The 27,199-nt window shown below is 46.4% G+C and overlaps 1 protein-coding gene across 1 annotated transcript in view; it reads right to left on the bottom strand.

Moving 5' to 3' along the window:
* The window catches only part of lrrc17 (leucine rich repeat containing 17), an 86,982-nt gene extending 70,364 nt beyond the window's left edge, over nt 1-16,618 (bottom strand). Inside the window, exons 1-2 of the mRNA XM_083794503.1 lie at nt 16,487-16,618; nt 16,346-16,456 (exon numbers count right to left, since the gene is read on the bottom strand). The gene's annotated coding sequence lies outside the window, so the exon portion shown is untranslated. The remainder of the gene's footprint in view (nt 1-16,345; nt 16,457-16,486) is intronic.
* Nucleotides 16,619-27,199: the final 10,581 nt, after the last annotated feature.

The raw sequence follows: 27,199 nt of genomic DNA, 5'->3' as shown, positions 1-27,199 counted from the left end.
CTCAGTGTTACTGTACGCTCTGGTGGAACTGCTCCGGGTTAATGGCATTTACAGGCTTCTTCTGTTAGCAGCTACAGTGTGTTGTTTATTTTTTTATATACAAAAGGAATCATTCTCTTAATCTCTTTTGGCTGAACTAATTCTGTTGGTAATATTGTTTTTATATGATTTATTTGTCAGCATTTATTTGATATTTTGACTAGATTACTGTGCCAAAAGGAAATGTATCAGACTTATGGCACAGTTTCTGTCTATGTCGAGTGAAATAAAAATACAATTATAATAATAATAATAATAATACACAACAAAACAGTAAGGTTATTGCATCACTGACTGAGCATTCTACATCAGTCATGCAGCTAACAGCACACTCTCAGCAGAAAACAGATATAATAGCCGTCTAGAGAAGAGCTCTAAATGGCCGTCCAAAAAAGACAAAAAGAAAAGAAAACCATAATGTTTATAATACGGTGGCGCTACAAATCAACCCTGATAGCCTGCATGCGAGGGGAAAGCATGTCTCGTCCACTGGCATGAAATACTGAACAGAGGGGTGAGATGAAACCAAAACAAACTGAAATACTGCTTACCTGAGATCAGATTCATACGAGGTTTCCGCCGGACAAACACTGGGTCTGATTAACCGATTCTGACCTGAGATCAGATTCATACGAGGTTTCCACCGGACACACGCTGGTCTGACGAACCCATTCTGACCTGAGATCAGATTCTAAAAATGTCAGTCGTTCTTCGATTTTTTTCAAAAATAGCAGACCTACAAGCTCGTATCGCGCCACTCGGTGGCGCGATATGAGCTTGTAGATCTGCTATTTTTCAATAGCTAAAGCATAACATGATGCTGACACCAAAATGGGTGCCCGTTCAGAATGGGTTAATGTGGTCCAACACTTGTCTGCACAGAATATTAGAACATACTGAGGGAGAGAGAGAGAGAGAGAGAGAGAGAGAGAGAGAGACAGACAGACTGATGGACAGTAGAGACGCAGATACAGTATGAAATGATTTGTATTCCTCGTCGACCTGAGGCCGGTTCTAAAAACAGTTGCCTGTAAACGTCTATATCAGTCGTTCTCAAACTTTTCATGTCAAGGACCGACAAAATGACATGTATTTTGCCGCGGACCCCACTCACCCTCATCTCAAAATATGACGTTCTAGGGACCCTCAGACCAGAAGCAAAGATTTGAGTTAAGAATGTTCGCTTACTGTTATAATATAAATGTATTTATTAAAAGATTTGCACATATTTTCACGATTTTTCCAAAGAATCTCCAGAATCCATTTTCTAGGGAAACCTTCACAGGAAATTAGCTGATCTACAAGCTCACAACAACAACACAACACAACACAACACAACACAACACAACACAACACAACACATGGGCTGTTTTCAGCAGAACAAAACCATGAGGGCCTCCACGCGAAAACGTATATACAGGGTTTTAGTGGCTACATTTTATGTTCCTCCATACAGTACATAATGTTTGAGACGGAGTGAAATAAACAACATGAACGAGACAATAACAGAGGGAACTGGAAAAAGTCCTCCTTGGAGGTCGGAGCACAGGTCTATAATATAATAGGCCAATGTGAAAAGGGTTCCATTTCTTTGTTCGCCTGTGATGGCAACTGGACGTTCAAATTCATGTTGTTCATGTTTGTTCAAAACGGGCCAATACTGCAAACTTTGGCAGCCTTATTGATGATTATGCACATGGCTGCCATCTTACCTACAGTAGGTGCAAAGTCCCATAGACAGCCCATTCATTCAAACAGAACAGTCCTATCTAATTGTATTAAATAACATAAAACTCACCAACATACAGTAGCAGCTGTACGGAAAGCTTGAATATTCCTCTTTCAATCTGAAACAATTCAAGTGTTTGTTTAAAGGTATATTCAGTGATTTCACTTAATTCAAATATCACTTATTTTTTTGTTTTGTTGTGATAATCCTCCCTACTATAGAGTGTGCTGACCATATAAGGAGTTCCTCCCTGTCCCCAGTTAACCCCTGGGGGTTGACTCTCTATCCTGATTGGACGAAATGCTGGGTCCCACAGCCAAAAACGAAACCTAAGGTTTTTTGAGTGAAATCACTGAATATACCTTTAATATAAATCCACGTCTGTAGACATGTCATGAGCTACTTCCTGTCAAGCAATTCCTTGCAGATGATTGATGAAAGTGCTGGAGTTTGGAAGTGCTCGTTGACTATCACTCAACAGCCCATGTGCACCACCCGTTTAGAATGTTCACATACTGCAGGAGGCAGCAGGAGGTTTCTTTACTGATAACGAGTGCTTCCAACAGGAACAAACACTTTGCAGGTAGTAAGACGATAATTCAACATTTTCCTATTTCCTATTCCTATGCAATGTTGGTGAGTTATTTAATACAATTAAATAGGACTTTTCTGTTTGGATGAATGGGCCGTCAATGGGAAGTTGGCAGCCGTATGCATATCATCAATTGTAGCCAATTAGGATGGAATATGAAATACCGGACAGATCCGTCTTGATCACATGACTATGTGTACAGATTTGTGGGATTTTTGGACAGAATCTGGAGTAGTAATAATATATTTAAAAAAATTGTTTTACAAAAGTCAGCCTCCTGATGGCGCTATATAAAAGTGTGAAATGTGAGAAATGCAGGTCTAAGGTTTTTCCTGGGCCTCTAGGTCTAGGTCTAGGGAGTGTGCATGCAAAAGTTTCATGCAGATCGGTGCAGTTATTATGTACAAATTTGAAAACAAAGTTTGTCATCGTTCCGGGCCAACGGTGCCGGAGCTGTACACAGATGGACAGGCACACGGACACACAGAGTATACTCTGCCCCATACCATGCCTTCTGCCTGGTGGAGACAAACATATACTCTCCCCCATACCATGCCTTCTGCCTGGTGGAGACAAACATATACTCTCCCCCATACCATGCCTTCTGCCTGGTGGAGACAAACATATACTCTCCCCCATACCTTCTGCCTGGTGGAGACACACATATACTCTCCCCCATACCTTCTGCCTGGTGGAGACAAACATATACTCTCCCCCATACCTTCTGCCTGGTGGAGACAAACATATACTCTCCCTCATACCATGCCTTCTGCCTGGAGGAGACAAACATATACTCTCCCCCATACCATGCCTTCTGCCTGGTGGAGACAAACATATACTCTCCCTCATACCTTCTGCCTGGCGGAGACAAACATATACTCTCCCCCATACCATGCCTTCTGCCTGGTGGAGACAAACATATACTCTCCCTCATGCCTTCTGCCTGGTGGAGACAAACATATACTCTCCCTCATACCTTCTGCCTGGTGAAGACAAACATATACTCTCCCCCATACCTTCTGCCTGGTGGAGACAAACATATACTCTCCCTCATACCATGCCTTCTGCCTGGTGGAGACAAACATATACTCTCCCCCATACCTTCTGCCTGGTGGAGACAAACATATACTCTCCCCCATACCATGCCTTCTGCCTGGTGGAGACAAACATATACTCTCCCCCATGCCTTCTGCCTGGTGGAGACAAACATATACTCTCCCCCATACCTTCTGCCTGGTGGAGACAAACATATACTCTCCCCCATACCTTCTGCCTGGTGGAGACAAACATATACTCTCCCCCATACCATACCTTCTGCCTGGTGGAGACAAAGGGCTGTATTTTGCGTGTCAAGTACCAGGTCTTATTCCCTAACTTACAATTTACAATTTACAATTTAGGCATTTAGCAGACGCTCTTAATCCAGAGCGACTTACAATAAGCAAGAACAAAAGCATGGGAATACATCACAAAAAAGCATTTATCATAAAACATGCGTAAGCTAAGAAAGTAACAGTGGAATATCTATATTATGAGACTATATATATAAACTATATATATATACTACTATGCTAAACATATGTACTATGGCGTGCTATGACTATATACAGTGCAATTATAGTGCCGTCTAACTTGAGTAAACTAAAGACCTGGAGGCGTGATCAATGCCATTTGGCTATTCTGAGTGGCCAAAGAGCATTGATCACGCCTCCAGGTCTTTAGTTTACTCAAGTTAGGTAATAAGACCTGGTACTTAAGACACGCAAAATACAGCCCAAAGAGTGAAAAAGGAGTGACAGCGTACCGTACGTACACTCACACAGCAAACAGACTGGCCGCACCACTTTTTGTTTGCGTAGTTTCGTTCTGTTCCTAACTTCCTATTCAGGTATAGGGTGGGACTTTTCCTTAGTTGTTTTGGCATTGGCCTCCCTGAAGATGCTTTATGCTTTCCTATGTTCCTTTCCTAGTAATACATTCATTTATTAGTGTTACTCCTATTGCCTCTAGAGAGTCTAGACTCCACTGAGGTAAAAGAAAGTGACAGAAGCAGAGATAAAAGAAGACGCACGGCCAACATAAAACCACGCGTGATTTCAGTGTCAACAGTAGTCTGTGGAGACAGTGAGCGCTGGTGATCGACAGCCTGTTTGACCAGTGAAATGTATAATTTACACTACAGGCCTGCATACAGTACATTTTTAGCAGCGAGGGACCACCGTGGGAAAACCAGCCCCCATAACCCCAGCAGCTCTGTTACTGTATCACACTCTTCCCACCGCTTAGAAAGGACCACACAAGAGCACATGTACAGTATGATACAGTATACGCAGAACTCACTGTATTATATTCACAACGAAAACAATCAGATGACATCACATGCTGCACTTGCAGTGTAATGAATTGCCTGAATAATAGCTGATCTACAAGCTCACGATCATGCAGCTGAGTGGCCTTAGTGGTTATAAGAGTGATGTATTATTGTATACGCCCTGAGATTGGGGGAGGTCGGGGGTTTCAGTCCCCGGCCCGGCCAGGAAATACCAAAGAACTGAAAAAATGGGAGCCAATGATGCCTTGCATGGTTTCCTCCGCTGTCGGTGTGTGAATGTGAAATACATTATATAGACTTCCAACATACTTATAGCCCACACTGAATCACTTTGTGTACTGTAAGTAAAGGATTAACAACACAAAATGACACATGTTACTTACATACTTACATACAGTATGATACCATTTCCTATATGCAGGCTAGTGTGTGTGTGTGTGTGTGTGTGTGTGTGTGTGTGTGTGTGTGTGTGTGTGTGTGTGTGTGTGTGCGACCGTGTGTGTGTGTGTGTGTGCGACCGTGTGTGTGTGTGGGTGTGTGAGCGCTACAAGGCAATGGAAAGAGCAGTTGTCAGACAGGACATCTTGGCAGCAGTAAACGGAGTAAAGAGCAGTTAGTCAGACAGGACATGTTGGCAGCAGCGTGGTGGTGGCATTAGGACCAGTGTGGCGGTGGCATTAGGACCAGTGTGGTGGTGGCATTAGGACCAGTGTGGTGGTGGCATTAGGACCAGTGTGGCGGTGGCATTAGGACCAGTGTGGTGGTGGCATTAGGACCAGTGTGGCGGTGGCATTAGGACCAGTGTGGTGGTGGCATTAGGACCAGTGTGGTGGTGGCATTAGGACCAGTGTGGTGGTGGCATTAGGACCAGTGTGGTGGTGGCATTAGGACCAGTGTGGTGGTGGCATTAGGACCAGTGTGGTGGTGGCATTAGGACCAGTGTGGTGGTGGCATTAGGACCAGTGTGGTGGTGGCATTAGGACCAGTGTGGTGGTGGCATTAGGACCAGTGTGGTGGTGGCATTAGGACCAGTGTGGTGGTGGCATTAGGACCAGTGTGGTGGTGGCATTAGGACCAGTGTGGTGGTGGCATTAGGACCAGTGTGGTGGTGGCATTAGGACCAGTGTGGTGGTGGCATTAGGACCAGTGTGGTGGTGGCATTAGGACCAGTGTGGTGGTGGCATTAGGACCAGTGTGGTGGTGGCATTAGGACCAGTGTGGTGGTGGCATTAGGACCAGTGTGGTGGTGGCATTAGGACCAGTGTGGTGGTGGCATTAGGACCAGTGTGGTGGTGGCATTAGGACCAGTGTGGTGGTGGCATTAGGACCAGTGTGGTGGTGGCATTAGGACCAGTGTGGTGGTGGCATTAGGACCAGTGTGGTGGTGGCATTAGGACCAGTGTGGTGGTGGCATTAGGACCAGTGTGGTGGTGGCATTAGGACCAGTGTGGCGGTGGCATTAGGACCAGTGTGGCGGTGGCATTAGGACCAGTGTGGTGGTGGCATTAGGACCAGTGTGGTGGTGGCATTAGGACCAGTGTGGTGGTGGCATTAGGACCAGTGTGGTGGTGGCATTAGGACCAGTGTGGTGGTGGCATTAGGACCAGTGTGGTGGTGGCATTAGGACCAGTGTGGTGGTGGCATTAGGACCAGTGTGGTGGTGGCATTAGGACCAGTGTGGTGGTGGCATTAGGACCAGTGTGGTGGTGGCATTAGGACCAGTGTGGTGGTGGCATTAGGACCAGTGTGGTGGTGGCATTAGGACCAGTGTGGTGGTGGCATTAGGACCAGTGTGGTGGTGGCATTAGGACCAGTGTGGTGGTGGCATTAGGACCAGTGTGGTGGTGGCATTAGGACCAGTGTGGTGGTGGCATTAGGACCAGTGTGGTGGTGGCATTAGGACCAGTGTGGTGGTGGCATTAGGACCAGTGTGGTGGTGGCATTAGGACCAGTGTGGTGGTGGCATTAGGACCAGTGTGGTGGTGGCATTAGGACCAGTGTGGTGGTGGCATTAGGACCAGTGTGGTGGTGGCATTAGGACCAGTGTGGTGGTGGCATTAGGACCAGTGTGGTGGTGGCATTAGGACCAGTGTGGTGGTGGCATTAGGACCAGTGTGGCGGTGGCATTAGGACCAGTGTGGTGGTGGCATTAGGACCAGTGTGGTGGTGGCATTAGGACCAGTGTGGTGGTGGCATTAGGACCAGTGTGGTGGTGGCATTAGGACCAGTGTGGTGGTGGCGGCATTAGGACCAGTGTGGTGGTGGCATTAGGACCAGTGTGGTGGTGGCATTAGGACCAGTGTGGTGGTGGCATTAGGACCAGTGTGGTGGTGGCATTAGGACCAGTGTGGTGGTGGCATTAGGACCAGTGTGGTGGTGGCATTAGGACCAGTGTGGTGGTGGCATTAGGACCAGTGTGGTGGTGGCATTAGGACCAGTGTGGTGGTGGCATTAGGACCAGTGTGGTGGTGGCATTAGGACCAGTGTGGTGGTGGCATTAGGACCAGTGTGGTGGTGGCATTAGGACCAGTGTGGTGGTGGCATTAGGACCAGTGTGGTGGTGGCATTAGGACCAGTGTGGTGGTGGCATTAGGACCAGTGTGGTGGTGGCATTAGGACCAGTGTGGTGGTGGCATTAGGACCAGTGTGGTGGTGGCATTAGGACCAGTGTGGTGGTGGCATTAGGACCAGTGTGGTGGTGGCATTAGGACCAGTGTGGTGGTGGCATTAGGACCAGTGTGGTGGTGGCATTAGGACCAGTGTGGTGGTGGCATTAGGACCAGTGTGGTGGTGGCATTAGGACCAGTGTGGTGGTGGCATTAGGACCAGTGTGGTGGTGGCATTAGGACCAGTGTGGTGGTGGCATTAGGACCAGTGTGGTGGTGGCATTAGGACCAGTGTGGTGGTGGCATTAGGACCAGTGTGGTGGTGGCATTAGGACCAGTGTGGTGGTGGCATTAGGACCAGTGTGGTGGTGGCATTAGGACCAGTGTGGTGGTGGCATTAGGACCAGTGTGGTGGTGGCATTAGGACCAGTGTGGTGGTGGCATTAGGACCAGTGCGTGGTCAAAGTGTAAATGGCTGAATGCATGACCACACCCACCCACCCACACACACAACCACTTGCGCACATGCGTGTGTTCATTCAGTTCTAATCAGGCTCAGTAATGAAGGCCATGGAACCCAGACAGGACTCCAACATGCACACAGTGGCACGCACGCACGCACACACACACACACACACACGCACACACACACACACACACAGCAGAGAGAGAGTCTTCTCTGTCCAAACAACCATGAAATGAGAGAGAGAGAGAGAGAGAGAGAGAGAGAGAGAGAGAGAGAGAGAGAGAGAGACACTGAGCAGACAGATAAAAGAGGAAGAACAGGCACAGTATTCAGGCTGGTTGGGAAATTACCCCAATGGTTTCCATCCATCCATCGTATGTTATGGTTCAGTGTGAAAGACATGACTGATGGACAGAGATAGAAGACATGTGCGTCCATCCGGGGATGACACCATGTGGAGAGAGAGAGAGGGGGGTTGGGGGGGGGCTCCTTTAACCCATTCTGACCCGAGATCAGATTCATACGAGGTTTCCACTGGACACACACTGGTCTGATTAACCCATTCTGACCTGAGATCAGATTAAAAAAATGTCAGTCGTTCTTCGATTTTTTTCAAAGATTAGCAGACCTACAAGCTCGTATCGCGCCACTCGGTGGCGCGATATGAGCTTGTAGATCTGCTATTTTTAAATAGCTAAAGCATGACATGATGCTGACACCAAAATGGGTGCCCGGTCAGAATGGGTTATGTTCCTGAGAGCTTAATTGGAAGCAGTCGACTGGAAGTGAAGAACAAAGATGAGCAATCTGGAAATGAGTCGTGCAGCACATGCGCGTGTCTGTTTATGTGTACATGTGTGTGTGTACATGTGTGTGTGTGTGTGTGTGTGTGTGTGTGTGTGTGTGTGTGTGTGTGTGTGTTTTACACAAAGATCTGCTTATCATCTACTCGGATTGAGAGTGCCATGCCAGAACAGACAATAAGGAGACACATGGTGATGTTTCCATACATGTGTGTGTGTACATCATGGTTATATAAATGCATGTGCTGGTGCAGAAACCAGTGTGTGTGTGTGTGTGTGTGTGTGTGTGTGTGCGTGTGTGTGTGTGTGTGTGTGTGCATGCATGCGTAGGCGCTTGGCGGCGTATTCGCCCTTGAGCAGAGCCTAGCTTTCCTCCATGCGCTCACATGCAGGCAGTACAGTGTAGGCCACCCTGCATTCATCAGGTCCACTCAACCGGTCCCCTGGCCTCGGGTCCACCCAGCGGCTCCCCAGAGACCAACTACTAGGATTTGGATCTGGAACCGGATCCAGCGGTTATATGCGATATTAGCATATTTAGACAACCTTACATTTAGATGCCATTGATTGGAACTATTTGTATTAAAACGTTTCAATCAAAGTCACAACACATTTTCACAACATTTATTTAAGATGCTATCTTAGGATAGATGTAGACCTATTTGACCCTGCAGAAACAATCAATTAACCCATTCTGACCGGGCACCCATTTTGGTGTCGGCATCATGTCGTGCTTTAGCTATTTAAAAATAGCAGATCTACAAGCTCATATCGCGCCACCGAGTGGCGCGATACGAGCTTGTAGGTCTGCCATTTTTGAAAAATCGAAGAACGACTGACATTTTTTAGAATCTGATCTCAGGTCAGAATGGGTTAATCAGACCAGTGTGTGTCCAGTGGAAAACCTCGTATGAATCTGATCTCAGGTCAGAATGGGATAATGCACTGGCATCTCCCATTGTTAAGATTGTGTTTAGTTTCCAAGATGGCCTCTGCACCAGGAGGGGTTGGGGCGAAGGTGAGCGGGCGGGGTCAACATATGCCCTTACTGGGCTTGCCTTGTGTCTGACACCTGACTTGTGTCTGAACCATAGACTGTAAAAAATATGGACAAAGCGTTCCCCGGGTCTAACATGAACGTAAAATGAAGCCTGAAATTCCTTGCACTCTAATGCACTCTAAGTCGCCATCTTTCTTTTTTTTTTTTTTTAAGATATTTTTTTGCGGCTTACGCCTTTTATTGATTTTTTTGAAGGGACAGACAGTAGGCTGACAGGAAACGGGAGAGAGATGGGGGGATGACATGCAGTAAAGGCCGTGTCGGGTCCGGGAGTCGAACCCGCGGCACACTGCGACTGGATTACCAGTCCGGTGCCCAGACCGTTACGCTACGGCCTGGGCCGTCACCATCTTTCTTGATCCGTTCTGGTCCAGTTGGCCATTGGCTGGCCCAGACAACGAGGCGGGACTTCCCCCCTTCTTCTCCGTTGGTTTTTATTTTGACTCGAGTGGGAGGGGGATCCCGATCATAGACTGTAACGGTAGCCACGCCCCTCAGAACATGCGCGACTTTATGGTCATTTATTTTATAAATGGGACCATAATTTTCCAAAAAGAATATTATGACATTAGAAATGAGACTTTAAACTAGTGACTGGAAGCAGAAAGTATTCATGACCATGTTTATTAAGGTAATACAGTCTAGGTGAAGTTGGGCCAAAATACATGGGCCTCTATGGAGCTATGGGGCTTTTTGGGTCCAGTCCAGCGCCACAACAGGCCATTATATGAACTTTCAGGAAGTCCCAATTTCAAAAGAGGCTTCACGAAATATCTGTCTGACTGCCCCCCTGGTCTGAACACAGCTTTCAGACAACACAGGTTGTCTGAAAAGCACAAATCGCTCACAAATATGCCTGACATGGAACTCCATATACGGGCTTCAAAGGGTATACAGTACAGCCAATGGGTCCAACGGGTACTCTGTACATGTACACGCTTTGCGGGTAAAAGGGGTATTGCAAAACTGATTGTCTCCACCAGGCCGAAGGCATGGGGGGAGAGTATGTTTTGCACTCCGTCCGCCCGTCCGTGTGTCCGTGAGCAGCTAATCTCCGGCACCGTTAACCCAAATTTTGCACACACACTCCCTGGATGCCAACGATGAACCTCTGCCCCAACATTTCCAGAACGGCCTGTTATAGTGCCACCAGGAGGCCGCTTTGTGCAAAACAAGTTTTTGCACAGTACACCTACAGATTTTTTTTACTTTTGTTGCCCTTTTATCCAACCACCAGATGAAGGCAAGCTGCAATGTCCTACATTCCTATCCTGGTGGAGACCTGTGCCCAGAAGGGCACTTTTTCTAGTTTGCATTGTTTCCGAGTAGACCGACGCCTGGTCTACATGTACAGTAAGTCCTAAAACTGTTTTTTTTTATCCTGTTTATATTTGTTATTCTGTTCGGTTCATTCCGGGCTCTTTTTTTATGTAATGATACTGTGGTCAGCTGTTCTGTTCTGTTCCATTGTATCTTTGACCGCCATCACTATGGGTTTAAATGTCCTGTCAGGGGATGTTTACCAGAACTCTCTTTCTCTGACACACACGCACACACGCACGCACATGCACACGCACACACACACACACACGCACACGCACACGCACACGCACACACACACACACACACACACACACGTTCCCCCATCAAGCTGTCGGCTATCCATGTTGATTGGGGTGGACTGGCGCCAGACACATCTGCACCTTTAACCCCCCTTACATCTCCTTTCTCCAGTGATCTATACCACTATAGCCTCTGACTTTGGCCCAACAGGAGCCTCGTCTGACGGAACCTCCTGACAAACAAATCACTCTTCACACCTCACATGCATCACTCCAACCATCTCTCTCATTCTCACCTCACATGCATCACTCCAACCATCTCTCTCATTCTCACCTCACATGCATCACTCCAACCATCTCTCTCATTCTCACCTCACATGCATCACTCCAACCATCTCTCTCATTCTCACCTCACATGTATCACTCCACCATCTCTCTCGTTCTCACCTCACATGTATCACTCCACCATCTCTCTCGTTCTCACCTCACATGCATCACTCCACCATCTCTCTCATTCTCACCTCACATGTATCACTCCACCATCTCTCTCATTCTCACCTCACATGTATCACTCCACCATCTCTCTCATTCTCACCTCACATGTATCACTCCACCATCTCTCTCATTCTCACCTCACATGCATCACTCCACCATCTCTCTCATTCTCACCTCACATGTATCACTCCACCATCTCTCTCATTCTCACCTCACATGTATCACTCCACCATCTCTCTCATTCTCACCTCACATGCATCACTCCAACCATCTCTCTCATTCTCACCTCACATGCATCACTCCACCATCTCTCTCGTTCTCACCTCACATGTATCACTCCACCATCTCTCTCTATTCTGCCTCACCTCACATGCATCACTCCACCATCTCTCTCATTCTCACCTCACATGTATCACTCCACCATCTCTCTCATTCTCACCTCACATGCATCACTCCAACCATCTCTCTCATTCTCACCTCACATGTATCACTCCACCATCTCTCTCGTTCTCACATGTATCACTCCACCATCTCTCTCGTTCTCACATGTATCACTCCACCATCTCTCTCGTTCTCACATGTATCACTCCACCATCTCTCTCGTTCTAACATGTATCACTCCACCATCTCTCTCGTTCTCACATGTATCACTCCACCATCTCTCTCGTTCTAACATGTATCACTCCACCATCTCTCTCGTTCTCACATGTATCACTCCACCATCTCTCTCGTTCTCACATGTATCACTCCACCATCTCTCTCGTTCTCACCTCACATGTATCACTCCACCATCTCTCTCGTTCTCACCTCACATGTATCACTCCACCATCTCTCTCGTTCTCACCTCACATGTATCACTCCACCATCTCTCTCGTTCTCACCTCACATGTATCACTCCAGCATCTCTCTCGTTCTCACCTCACATGTATCACTCCACCATCTCTCTCATTCTCACCTCACATGTATCACTCCACCATCTCTCTCGTTCTCACCTCACATGTATCACTCCACCATCTCTCTCGTTCTCACATGTAGGGCTGGGCGATATGACGATATATATCGTATTTTCGATAGAAAATGTCTATCACGAAAAAAAAGCTATATCGCTTATATCGCCGTTTCGCTTTACGGCAGTATTTTACGTCACAGCGCTTATATACGGCATGCCCAGCAGCCCACCGCGCGGCGCGCGCACTGAAAACAGTGAGCCAACACCTTTCGGATGTCTTCTCTATTATATACTCTAAGGCCAACACGACCACAACACAAGCCGAGGTGGTGCTTGCACCTAAAAGAGGGAGATGATGATGATGGCTGACGAGATTCAGAGCGGTGTAAGGGGCACGTTCGGAAATACCACACCGGAGCGAACTCATCTATCAGTTTGCATTGCACAGTGCGCCTAGTGCGCTATTTCCGAACGCGCCCTAAAGTAACCGGTCATTCACTGTTATAAATGCAGGTTTCATGTTGGGTCAAATTGATAAATTGCGTGAGCCACGCATGTTTTACACAGTTGAACAATAAGCTTGTCCGTCGTCGGGTGCACTGCAAACTTCTTCCAAGACGAAGACGTTCCTCTTACCTGTGCAGTCCTCCTGCTGCGTCACGCGTGTCTGTCTTGTTTTATTGTTCCAAATAAATTATTCCATTTGAAAAGTCCTTAATTCAGCAACAGCTTACAACAACAGCACAAGACGCTGACTTTGTTGTGATCATCAAAAAAAAAGGAAAAGAAAAAGCCCCACTCGTCCCAGACTCCCATTATACGCACAGCTGTGGGCATGGAGAGTTGACGACAAGATCGCGTTCTCTCTCACTCTCTCTCACTCTATCGCCTGTAGTCAATTAAACATCGTTAAGCTGCCCAACGTCTTTAACAAACTAAACTATAACTACAACAGAACATGTTGATTCCCTATACAGAGCTTAAATGAACTGAAACAACTGTAGTGACAAACTGTGACATGAGATATTTATTTTTTCCTTAAGCCAATTTAATGCAGACACAGGCCTGTACTGTGTCTGAATGGCAACGTCTTATTTCTTTCTTTTTTCTTTTTAATTGTCATAATAATAATTATTATTAATAATACTAATAAAACTTTATTTGTATAGCACCTTTCATGACATGAAATGCAGCTCAAAGTGCTTTACAGAACAATGGAGAAAAAAAGAAAAGCAAGGCAACGACATTAAAAAACAAGCAGTGATGCAATACAGTGAGGACATGAATAACAAAAAATAAAAGATCAATTAAAAGCAATGTTGTAGAAGTGGGTCTTGAGCTGTGCTTTAAAAATGTCTACAGAGGCTGAACAATTGAGTTCAGCCTCTAATTATTATTATATACATTTTATTTTGTAATATTTTTGTACTTGCTTTGGGCCTGTCTGTGCATGGGAAGGGCATCAGTATTATATTCATATAAGTAGACTGGATAATGTGAATTTAATTGTTTTTTGAGTGGTGCAACCATTATAGACAGCTATGTGTGTCCCTGTCCCTGTATCCGAGCACGGAAATAGCATAACTATTGTCACCACCAAGTGTCACTGTTGTGCAGCCTAACACAGACAGAGGCCAGGGAGGAGAGCTTGTACAGTACAGTACAGTACAGTACAGTACAGTACAGTACAGTACAGTACAGTACAGTACAGTACAGTACAGTACAGTACAGCCCAAGTACAGTAAAGTACTCGACCTGAACAAAAATCAATTCTTTTAGATAAAAAAATAGGTATCGTAAAAAATATGCTATATCGTGAGTATATCGTTATCGTGATAAAATAAATTCTATATCGTGATATGAGATTTTGTCATATCGCCCAGCCCTACTCACATGCATCACTCCACCATCTCTCTCGTTCTCACGGAGCATAACAGAGCTCTGTTATTAATAGATGCAATTACGTGGCTGATGTAAGCCAGAGTGCATTACGTTACATTACAGTACCAGTGGTTGTATATACATGCCTTTATCTCTTAATCCATTCTGAACGGGCACCCATTTTGGTGTCAGCATCATGTTATGCTTTAGCTATTGAAAAATAGCAGATCTACAAGCTCATATCGCGCCACCGAGTGGCGCGATACGAGCTTGTAGGTCTGCTATTTTTTGAAAAATCGAAGAACGACTGACATTTTTAGAATCTGATCTCAGGTCAGAATGGGTTCATCAGACCCAGTGTGTGTCCAGTGGAAAACCTCGTATGAATCTGATCCCAGGTCAGAATGGGTTAAGAACTGCAATCCTAAACATGGCAATGTCAGTGGCTTTTAATTGAGCTACGTACTGTACAAGCGACCGCCACTGTCGCTGTTATGTAAGAAAATCCACAAAGGATCCGTCTATAGAATTAGCAGTGGATAGTAAGGTGGACAAAAGTAAATCCTTGAATAAGTATTAAAGAAGCACAAATTATGTAGGCTACATTGTATTTTTTAATACTTATGTTGCACTATATTTTAAGCAGAGCTTATGTTTGTGTTCCCAAGAGTCCCTTCCTATAGAAATGTAATGATTTCAAAAGTACAATATAGAGTAAAAGTCATGAGCTTGAAAAAGAAAAGAAAGAAAAAAAGACTCCAAACACATACTGTACTTATAAGTACAGTAAACAACTGCACGAGAGCGACATCTACAACTGAAGATTATCTTCAAAGAACGTCCCTCGAAAACCCAACGTGACTCCAACGAGAGAGAAGCAACGCTTCAGCACTTCAGCACTTCTTGCAGAATGAGCAGAATGCCATGAATTAACAGAAGCCAAAGGTTGTCTGGACTCCGTTCAGAGTTTGCACACAGTTGGCTTATAAATGATTCAGCACACAGCGCAGCAGAAATAGTTCCGAGCGGGTGATTGTTGGCCGTTATGCAAGCACGCGTTTTTGGAACTCGGTTGGGCTATCTGTCTGAGCGTTTATGTAATCGCTGCATGGTGTGTGTGTGTGTGTGTGTGTGTGTGTGTGTGTGTGTGTGTGTGTGTGTGTGTGTGTGCGCCGTCATGCCGGTCGGTGACTTTACGCCTTTGTGTTGTCAGGACAGGATATGTGTTGGTCTGTCTGGCACGGAGCCGACCACACGTTTACGATGCATTCTGCAGGATAGCGTTAAAACCGAGGAAAACTAAAACAAACATCCCAAGATTTTGTTATTTTCCTCAATACAACATTCTCATTTGAACGATCATATTGAAGTAACTTTTAGACACTTATTACAAACCGTGTCTCGTTAAGCATGTACCGTCCGTCATTCATTCCATTGGTGCTAAACCAGAGCCCATGTGTCTAACCTAGTGCTGCTGAAAATCAATCCTCTACAATGCCATCAAAAACAGACAACACAACATAAGGGACCAACTACAAGAGAACACAAATACACAAACAGTTTTAAATCATTGTGTCATCCGTTCCGGTCAGCTTCTACACGGACCCACTTCATAATCCTAACGAGACTCCAATCTCCTAAATCCTGCTACAGTAAGCGATAAGCTCCACAAACATGAGAACAGAGAGAGAGAGAGACACTTTGGCTGATGAGCGCTGTTCATATTCATGCTGTAGACATGATGACGACGATGACTCCCGTTATCTTCTGCATGGGATAAACTCAGAATCACTCAAAGCAAAGTGTGTGAGACTTTGTGGTCCCGTCCTACCTGTGTCTCGGGGTGGTCCGGTGAGGACCTGCAGCGTATCTCCGGCTGGTCCCGTGTCCCCGGCTCCTAGTCCTGCATGTCATGAGCACAGCGTCGGAGCCAAGGAGGAATCTACACCACACACACACACACACCACGCACACACACCACACACACACCACACACCGCCCGCCTGCCTGCAAACTGTGCAACTGTCTGCACTGATACTCTGTTGCACACAAACTCTAGGACTCTCTCTCTCTCGCATGCGCACACATACGCACACACCCACACGTGCACACCCACACACACACTCTATCTCATTATAGCTCTCTCTCTCTCACACACACTTTTCTCCTTTCTCGTTCTCGCACACACAGACACACACTCTCTCACTCACTCTGTGCCCCTCTCTCTCTCACTCCTTCCTGCCTCTCTTCATCCGAACGCTTAGCCATATCTCTCTCTCTCTCTCTCTCTCTCTCTCTCTCTCTCTCCCCACACCCTCACACTTAAACTCTTCTCCCCCCCCCCCGAACACTCTATCACTCTTTCACCCGGTCACACTCTGTTCCCCCCCCTCTGTTCCCCCTCCCAAGAGGACCAGTTAGCAGACTGCCCTGGATGTGTTCCAATGCCTTAACTCCTCTGGACCCCCGGAGCAAGGCTGTGTGTGTGTGTGTGTGTGTGTGTGTGTGTGTGTGTGTGTGTGTGTGTGTGTGTGTGTGTGTGTGTGTGTGTGTGTGTGTGTGTGTGTGTGTGTGTGTACGTGCATACTGTACGTGCGTGCATGTGTAACTGTAAACCAGTCCCATGGCTCTACCATATTATTATATGCTCCCAGAGACTCTTTCCTATAAACATTAACAGTGTGGTTCGTCAATGGAGTGGGGGAGAGAGAGAGAGAGAGAGAGAGAGAGAGAGAGAGAGAGTGAGATAGAGAGAGAGAGAGGGGGGGGGGGGGGGAGGGAGGGACCCGAGCGAGAGAGAGAGAAAGAGAGAGAGAGAGGGGGGGGAGGGAGGGAGGGAGGGACCCGAGCGAGCGAGAGAGAAAGAGAGAGAGAGAGGGGGAAGAGAGGTGGAAGGCATAAGTCAGTCAGTGTAGTAAGTTAGAAACAGGAAAACCAAGACAGGCGGTAAGTCAGTCAGTGCAGATTGCAAATCACAGAGAGAGAGAGAGAGAGAGAGGTTATTTTCAAACCTTTACTTAAGCCACCAAGATTAAAACCCTCTTTTACAAGACAGGCAGGCAGCGGCATATAAATACAGACTAGATGCTGTACTGTACACAGGCATATAAATAAAGACTAGATGCTGTACACAGAGTAGACACGGCATAAGAACCTGGTCATGTAAACACACAGAGGGCCTGCAGGCACGGAGCCTCATGGTGGAACAACACCGTTGCAAAGAGACAGGTATTATTAGGGACTTTAGGCAACGACTGTTGTCAGGGCGAGGCATACTATCATCCGACAGAGCATTGCTCCGAAGGAGCAATGCTCTGAGGTGCGCTGCGGGTCGGGAGAGGGTTGCGGTTAGGTTTAGGTGTCTGCCCCGGGGGAGGTTAGGGTTAGGGTGAGGGAGGAGGTAGGTTGTCGTTCGGACCAATGCTCCGTCGGATGAAAGTACTACACTCGTTGTCAGGACGGCTCCGCTACGCGGAAGTATGGCGGCTATGACGCCCAAAATCGTTAAGCAAACAGCCTCCGGCGACGGCAACATTGGTTGCCATGGTGACGCGTCCATGCAGCATGTGTCAAACATAAACACATTATTATTTATTTTTTTTAAAACACCCCGCCGCGTGTCGGCTAACTTGCCGATATTGCTTAATTCTTACATGCGACATGATCAGCAGCGGAAAGAGGGAGGAGGTGCTGGAGCAATCTGTGCTATTCTAAAACCATTTTAAAAACAGTTTCCGTGCCAGGAATGGATTACTCCAGGTTACTGTCGCTGCCATACACGACAGACCCGCCTTTTGTTTTATGTGTTTAATCCGCCGTAATGTAATAAATAAAAAGAAAATCCGTCTTCGCTGCGGAGAAAGAGACTAGATGCATTTGTTTTGATGACGAAACCGGAAATCGTCACATGCTGTGGGCTGCTAGGGCTTCTGGGAAATTGAGGCCAATGCAAACGAATGGGGTTCAACGCCTCATGGAGGAGGCTCCTGTGCTGCGTCTTCCGGGTGTACCAAGATGGCGGGTGGTGCGGTCGTTCATAACAAACGGGGGAAGCTTTTTTCGCTCGATTTTCACGGATTAAAAGCCCAAATAATTCAGCGTATGCTCTAAAGGTAATACAACAATCTCGGCAGTGAAAGGCGGTTGATTAAAATGCGGGTTAAGCGTGTAAAACAGTCAAGCTGCGTGTAAGTGTAGGTTCTGCCGTAGTAGAAAGGGCTGTGACGGAGAGCAGGTTTATGTATCGATCCATTTCCGGTTGCCGGAGCCGTCGTTGCTTAAAGTCGCTAATCTTCTCACAGCTGGACTACTGCAACGTCCTTAAAGGACAACTTTAGTTTTTTTCAACCAAGGTTCATGTTTTAGGTTGTTATTAGAGAAAGTAAAAGATGAGTGTTAATTCTTTCATTTGCTGCTTTCTTTCGTTTTTGCGATTTTAGCAGTTTTTGACAGGGGGGCGGGGGCTAAATATGTATTTTTTTACAAAATATTATGGCGGTTTTTTTATTTATTATTTACTATAGTCCTAATAAACCCCTGGAAATTACATCTGGCCACAAAAGATCACAGGATCTATTGAATGTGACAAACTGACATATTCAGCCTATACACACAGTATAAGCCTTCCCCCAGTATAGGCTACCTTCACATTCAGTAGATCATGTGATCTTCTGTGGCCAGATGTAATTTCCTGGGGTTTATTAGGACTATAGTAAATAATAAATAAATCACCATCAAATTTGGTAAAAAAAATACATATTTAGCCCCATGCTCGAATGCCCCCGCCCCCCTGTCAAAAAGAGCTAAAATCCCTAAAAATAAAGAAAGCAGCAAATGAAAGAAAATTAAGACTCACCTTTTAGTTTCTCTAATAACAACCTAAAACATGAACCTTGGTTGGAAAAAACTAAAGTTCTCCTTTAAGGTGGACTCACTGATGTGACCCTCAAACGTCTGCACCACATCCAAAAATGCAGCCACTCATTTAAGATTCTTATTGTTTGTGTTCAGAAGTCTGTAAACCGTCATTTCTCCTGCCAATATTGTGGAACTTTTATTTAGACCAATCTCCCAGTTGTACATGGAGCCTCCACGGTCTAACACAGTTAAGGGCGGGCGACCGTGCCGTTGCTGTGTTGGCCCCAAAGTTGTGGAACAAACTCCCTTTGAGAAGACGTGATTGATATGATGACAGAAATGATTTCATAATGCAGGTTATCGGTAGGACAGGCTTTTCAAAACAAAAATGGAAAAGTAATTGAGATTGAGAAGACAGTGAGATACTGTATGGTGCGCGCGCACGTGTGTGCGTGTGTGTCTGTCTGTGTGTGTGTGTGTGTGTCTGTGTGCACCTGGTATGTGTGTACCAGAGCTATTTGAACATCAGTCAGCGCTGCCATAAGGAGGCAGGAGATAAATCTTGGCAGATTTGTTACTCAGCTCACAACCAACATCTGACTTTGATCTCTAGAATCAGCTCTCTCTCTCTCTCTCTCTCTCTCTCTCTCTGAACAGTGGTGGGCAGTAACTAGTATAAGTACACTTACAGTACTTTTGTGGGGTGTGCTATTTTGACCCATTTTTCCTCCCCAATTTAGTCATAATGCCATCTGAATCCACACACACACACACACACACACACACACACCCTCACACACACACACACACACACACACACACACACACACACACACACACACACACACAGCACTGACTCACCTGCCAGTGAGGAGCCCCCAGCGGGAGGACGTAGAGCCTCTTCCCGCCCAACACTTCCCCCCTCAATTGTGTTCAGATAAACGTTGGACAAAGCCAGATGCACAAACTCACGTGGTGCGCAGACCACCATGCCACCACCATACCACTGCGCCACCCGAGTACTTTCACTGCATTACATAAATAGAATTTAATGCACGGACAATTAGCTGAATTAAATGGTTAGAGAGCCGTCTGGGAAGGAAAAGGTTGAATGCAGGTTCCATTCCAGTCCCTCGGCAATGTACACGTAACCCCTAAACTGCTCCCTGACTGAGCTACAACCAGTGGCTGCTCACTGCTCCTAAAGGAGAGGACAACGTTCAACAAACTAGAAAAAGTGCCTCTCGGGACACATGGTCTCCACCAGGGCAGGTCAGGTTGTGGCCTCCTGGTGGCGCTATAATAGGACAGGTCTCCACCAGGGCAGGTCAGGTTGTGGCCTCCTGGTGGCGCTATAATAGGACAGGTCTCCACCAGGGCAGGTCAGGTTGTGGCCTCCTGGTGGCGCTATAATAGGACAGGTCTCCACCAGGGCAGGTCAGGCTGTGGCCTCCTGGTGGCGCTATAATAGGACAGGTCTCCACCAGGGCAGGTCAGGTTGTGGCCTCCTGGTGGCGCTATAATAGGACAGGTCTCCACCAGGGCAGGTCAGGTTGTGGCCTCCTGGTGGCGCTATAATAGGACAGGTCTCCACCAGGGCAGGTCAGGTTGTGGCCTCCTGGTGGCGCTATAATAGGACAGGTCTCCACCAGGGCAGGTCAGGTTGTGGCCTCCTGGTGGCGCTATAATAGGACAGGTCTCCACCAGGGCAGGTCAGGTTGTGGCCTCCTGGTGGCGCTATAATAGGACAGGTCTCCACCAGGGCAGGTCAGGTTGTGGCCTCCTGGTGGCGCTATAATAGGACAGGTCTCCACCAGGGCAGGTCAGGTTGTGGCCTCCTGGTGGCGCTATAATAGGCCAATGTGAAAAGGGTGCCATTTCTTCTTACGCCTTGGATGGCAATTGGATGATTTGAGGCCTTTTGTTCCAAAAATGTGTTTTGCAAAAATCCACCTGTTGGTGGCGCTATAACAGGCCAATGTGAAAAGGGTGGGATATATTCCTCAGACTAGTAGGAAAGTCTGTGAAAGAATTCATGTAAATTGCACACTGCGTTCATGATTTGAGGCTTTTTGTTCAAAACGGGCCAATCCTGCAAACTTTGAAAGCCAATGTTAGCCATTTAGGATGGAATATGAAATATCGGACAGATCCGTCTTGAACACAAGACTATAGAGATATTGTGTAACGATTTGCAGGATCTTTGGACAGAATCTGGAGTAGTAATATCACATTGTGTTTTTCAAAAGTCGGCCTCCTGGTGGCGCTATTACAGGTCGTTCTGGAAAATTTGCGGCAGAGGTTCATCGTTGGCATCCAGAGTGTGTGTGCAAAATTTGGCATCGACCGGATTAACGGTGCCGGAGATTAGCTGTACACAGACAGACGGATGGACGGATGCACACACGGACGGAGTGCAAAACATACCCTCTCCCCACGCCTTCAGCCTGGTGGAGACAACAATAAACATCTAGAAATATTGTCATCTCCACTTCATTTGAAGGAAGACTCTTTCTTATGACTTACAAACATTACCACTTGAGCCCTGCGACACGTACAGTAGATCGGCTATTTTCACCATATCTGAAAATGTACTTAACTTCTAAATGTGTACTTTTTGTGTAACCTTTTAACTGAGACTCATGTGGCTTTCAAAATAATTTGTCATGACAGACTGATTGACTGCAGGTGGCGTCTGGTTGAGGTTTTGTTGTATTGTTTTATTGTATTTTCCATTCAGTATTCAACTCTTGTTACGATTGGAACCCTTGAGCTCTGAAGCTTTGTTCATTGTATTGGGATCCTAAAATGTTTTTTTTTCATTCATGTGTTTTTTATTTATAGCACTTACAGTGGCGTATTATATTTTATTCCAAAATGTTTTTTTTCATTCATGTGTTTTTTATTTATAGCACTTACAGTGGCGTATTAGATTTTAATCCAAAACAAAAGTAAACTCGTAATGTGTTATGCTGAATTTGCACATTTACTACAATAGATGTTGTTTGTGCCTCAAGTTAGCCAATCGACCCTTAACCCATTCTGACCGGGCACCCATTTTGGTGTTGGCATCATGTTATGCTTTAGCTATTGAAAAATAGCAGATCTACAAGCTCATATCGCACCACCGAGTGGCGCGATACGAGCTTGTAGGTCTGCTATTTTTGAAAAATCGAAGAGCGACTGACATTTATTTTAATCTGATCTCAAGGTCAGAATGGGTAAATCAGACCAGTGTGTGTCCAGTGGAAACCTTCGTATGAATCTGATCTCAGGTCAGAATGGGTTCAAATTGAATTTGTAATATCAGAATAGCAATTCTCTCTTCCACTGCAGTGTGTAAAGTATACTGCTTTGGATGCAGGCCTTTCACAAAGCCCAGGAGTCACAGTGGTCACTGACGCAAGCCCTGCAACAGAAGGCCCTGAATGGTTGCTCCATCAGAATGCTACGTGTGGTACTCAAGTGTTGTTTTGGGGCGAAAAGCTTGTACTGTGGGAACCAACACACATGGCAGGTTCGAGTCCCGATTCTATAAATGTCTTCTAAATCCTGACAGTTTTCTGAAAAAGCTATGTTTCTATGTCAGTCAGTCGTTCTTCGATCTTTCAAAAATAGCAGATCTACAAGCTCATAGCGCGCCACCGAGTGGCGCGCTATGAGCTTGTAGGTCTGCTATTTTTCAATAGCTAAAGCATAATGCTAACACCAAAAGTGGTTCCCGCGCAAAATGGGTTAAGATATCACACTCGTGTGAAGTGAGGGGCGCTCTTATCCTCAGACATCGTCATACATCACACCGTGCTCAGCAAATCAAATCATCACGTTCGTGGTACACACACAAACACACAACGCTGCATGGCCAATCAAATCATCACACATTTGGTACAGGCAAACACACATAGCAGCTGAGCATAGGAGGGGCTAGCAGCACCCCTGAAAAACACAAAAGGACGCCACACACTAAAAGCTAAAGCACTGCTTTAGCTTTGAAGCAGTGATTCTCAAAGTCCCCGCAGCTAAATTATAGTTATAGGAACTGGACCCTTATGGGTAGAAAGATACTGTAGAAATGCCATTAAATGGTGTTCCGTAGCATAATGCATGTCAAACTGCATCTCATACGGAGCTGGAGGACTCATCTGAGGACCATGGAGAGAGAGAGATAACCAAATTCCAATACCCAATATCTCGGCCACTCGCTCACTCACACTCGCTCACTCCAGCATGGCAAATGACGGTGAAATTGGTGACCTGCCAAATGTGTGACCATCTTGTTCACACAACTATTACATGGAAGTCTTTAAATACATGGCCTAAATACAGTTAGCTTGAACTCTGCTAATGAACAAACTGCAACAATTGACATTAGGATACATTTACATTATGTGATTGTCTACACGGTTGTCACATATTTCAGCAGGTCACCAATTCCACCATAACACCACCTTGCTGGAGTGACTGAGTGCGAGTGAGCGAGTAGCCGAGATTCTGGGTATTGGAATTTGGCTAGAGAGAGAGAGAGAGAGAGAGAGAGAGAGAGAGAGCTGTCCTTCCATGTGATTTTAGTTTTGTGACGCAGTAAGTACGCTTCATTATAAACCTCCGATCTCCACTTCTGTCCATCTCTATTGTGTCTCCTCATCTCTTCCCCCTCCCCCCCCTCCCCTCTCCTTCCTCCTCTCCTCTGTAGGATCAACAGTGAGTGAGAACAGGCCCATATTAGGCCCAGCACTCAGCGTGGGCTCAGATGCAGCCAAACACTTAAAACGGCTTCAAGGCACTTATGCCAGCACAGCTGTTTGAAGGAGCAGGAGTGGTGGGACGGACAGGCCTGGTATTCCAGCGATGGCCTCCTCCAGTGCAGACCGCTCTGCTCTTTTGTTTTGTTGTGCCAGTTTGCCAGCGAGAAAGATTAAGTCACGGTTCCTACATACTATTGGTCCGACTGTCATTAGACCGACAACTATACCGCGAGCCTAATCGCAAGCACGGAGCACCGGAGCAACGGAGCGACGTATGTCGAACCAACGCATGTTCAGGGTGATTTACGCATGTCGGATCTTTGGTGTGTCGGATCTGCGTGTGATGTATGACCCATAACCTCTGTGTGCACCCCTTATGATGTATGACCAATAACCTCTGCACACACATAGCCTACTGCTAAGTGCAAACTGCATACCACAGTGGTTCCCATACTTTTCAGGCCATGGACCCCCCAACATAACCATATCTGAACTGGGGGACCCCCCAACATAATCATATTTGAACTGGGGACCCCCCCAACATAACCATATTTGAACTGGGGACACCCCAACATAACCATATTTGAACTGGGGACCCCCCAACATAACCATATTTGAACTGGGGACCCCCTAACATAACCATATTTTAACTGGGGACCCCCCAACATAATCATATTTGAACTGGGGACCCCCCCAACATAACCATATTTGAACTGGGGACCCCCCAACATAATCATATTTAAACTGGGGACCCCCCAACATAATCATATTTAAACTGGGGACCCCCCAACATAACCATATTTGAACTGGGGACCCCCCAACATAATCATATTTGAACTGGGGACCCCCCCAACATAACCATATTTGAACTGGGGACCCCCCAACATAATCATATTTAAACTGGGGACCCCCCAACATAACCATATTTGAACTGGGGACCCCCCAACATAACCATATTTGAACTGGGGACCCCCCAACATAACCATATTTGAACTGGGGACCCCCCAACATAACCATATTTGGACTGGGGACCCACCAACATAACCACATTTTAACTGGGGACCCCCCAACATAATGATATTTTAACTGGGGACCCCCCCCAACATAACCATATTTGAACTGGGGACCCCCCAACATAATCATATTTGAACTGGGGACCCCCCAACATAACCATATTTGAACTGGGGACCCCCCAACATAACCAAATTTGAACTGGGGACCCCCCAACATAATCATATTTTAACTGGGGACCCCCCAACATAACCAAATTTGAACTGGGGACCCCCCAACATAACCATATTTGAACTGGGGACCCCCCAACATAATCATATTTTAACTGGGGACCCCCCAACATAACCATATTTGAACGGGGGACCCCCCAACATAATCATATTTGGACTGGGGACCCCCCAACATAACCATATTTGGACTGGGGACCCCCCAACATAATCATATTTTAACTGGGGACCCCCCAACATAACCATATTTGGACTGGGGACCCCCCAACATAACCATATTTTAACTGGCGACCCCCCAACATAATCATATTTTAACTGGGGACCCCCCAACATAACCATATTTGGACTGGGGACCCCCCAACATAACCATATTTTAACTGGCGACCCCCCAACATAATCATATTTTAACTGGGGACCCCCCCAACATAACCATATTTGAACAGGGGACCCCCCAACATAACCATATTTTAACTGGGGACCCCCAAACATAACCATATTTGGACTGGGGACCCCCCAACATAACCATATTTTAACTGGCGACCCCCCAACATAATCATATTTGAACTGGGGACCCCCCAACATAATCATATTTGAACTGGGGACCCCCCAACATAATCATATTTGAACTGGGGACCCCCCAACATAACCATATTTGAACTGGGGACCCCCCAACATAACCTTATCTGAACTGGGGACCCCCCAAAATAATCATATTTGAACTGGGGACCCCCCAACATAACCATATTTGAACTGGGGACCGCCCCAACATAATCATATTTGAACTGGGGACCCCCCAACATAACCATATTTGAACTGGGGACCCCCCCAACATAACCATATTTGGACTGGGGACCCCCCAACATAACCATATTTGGACTGGGGACCCCCAACATAATCATATTTGGACTGGGGACCCCCCCAACATAATCATATTTTAACTGGGGACCCCCCAACATAATCATATTTTAACTGGGGACCCCCCAACATAACCATATTTGAACTGGGGACCCCCCAACATAATCATATTTGAACTGGGGACCCCCCAACATAACCATATTTGAACTGGGGACCCCCCAACATAACCATAATTGAACTGGGGACCCCCCAACATAACCATATTTGAACTGGGGACCCCCCAACATAATCATATTTTAACTGGGGACCCCCCAACATAACCATATTTGAACGGGGGACCCCCCAACATAATCATATTTGGACTGGGGACCCCCCAACATAACCATATTTGGACTGGGGACCCCCCAACATAATCATATTTTAACTGGGGACCCCCCAACATAACCATATTTGGACTGGGGACCCCCCAACATAACCATATTTTAACTGGCGACCCCCCAACATAATCATATTTTAACTGGGGACCCCCCAACATAACCATATTTGGACTGGGGACCCCCCAACATAACCATATTTTAACTGGCGACCCCCCAACATAATCATATTTTAACTGGGGACCCCCCCAACATAACCATATTTGAACAGGGGACCCCCCAACATAACCATATTTTAACTGGGGACCCCCAAACATAACCATATTTGGACTGGGGACCCCCCAACATAACCATATTTTAACTGGCGACCCCCCAACATAATCATATTTGAACTGGGGACCCCCCAACATAATCATATTTGAACTGGGGACCCCCCAACATAATCATATTTGAACTGGGGACCCCCCAACATAACCATATTTGAACTGGGGACCCCCCAACATAATCATATTTGAACTGGGGACCCCCCAACATAACCATATTTGAACTGGGGACCCCCCAACATAACCATAATTGAACGGGGGACCCCCCCAACATAACCATATTTGAACTGGGG

The sequence above is a fragment of the Protomyctophum parallelum genome (assembly GCF_964188405.1).
Source record: "Protomyctophum parallelum genome assembly, chromosome: 22".
Taxonomy (NCBI): Eukaryota; Metazoa; Chordata; class Actinopteri; order Myctophiformes; family Myctophidae; genus Protomyctophum; species Protomyctophum parallelum.
Note: the sequence above shows the minus strand (reverse complement) of the source record. Positions and strands in the feature narration are given on the sequence as shown.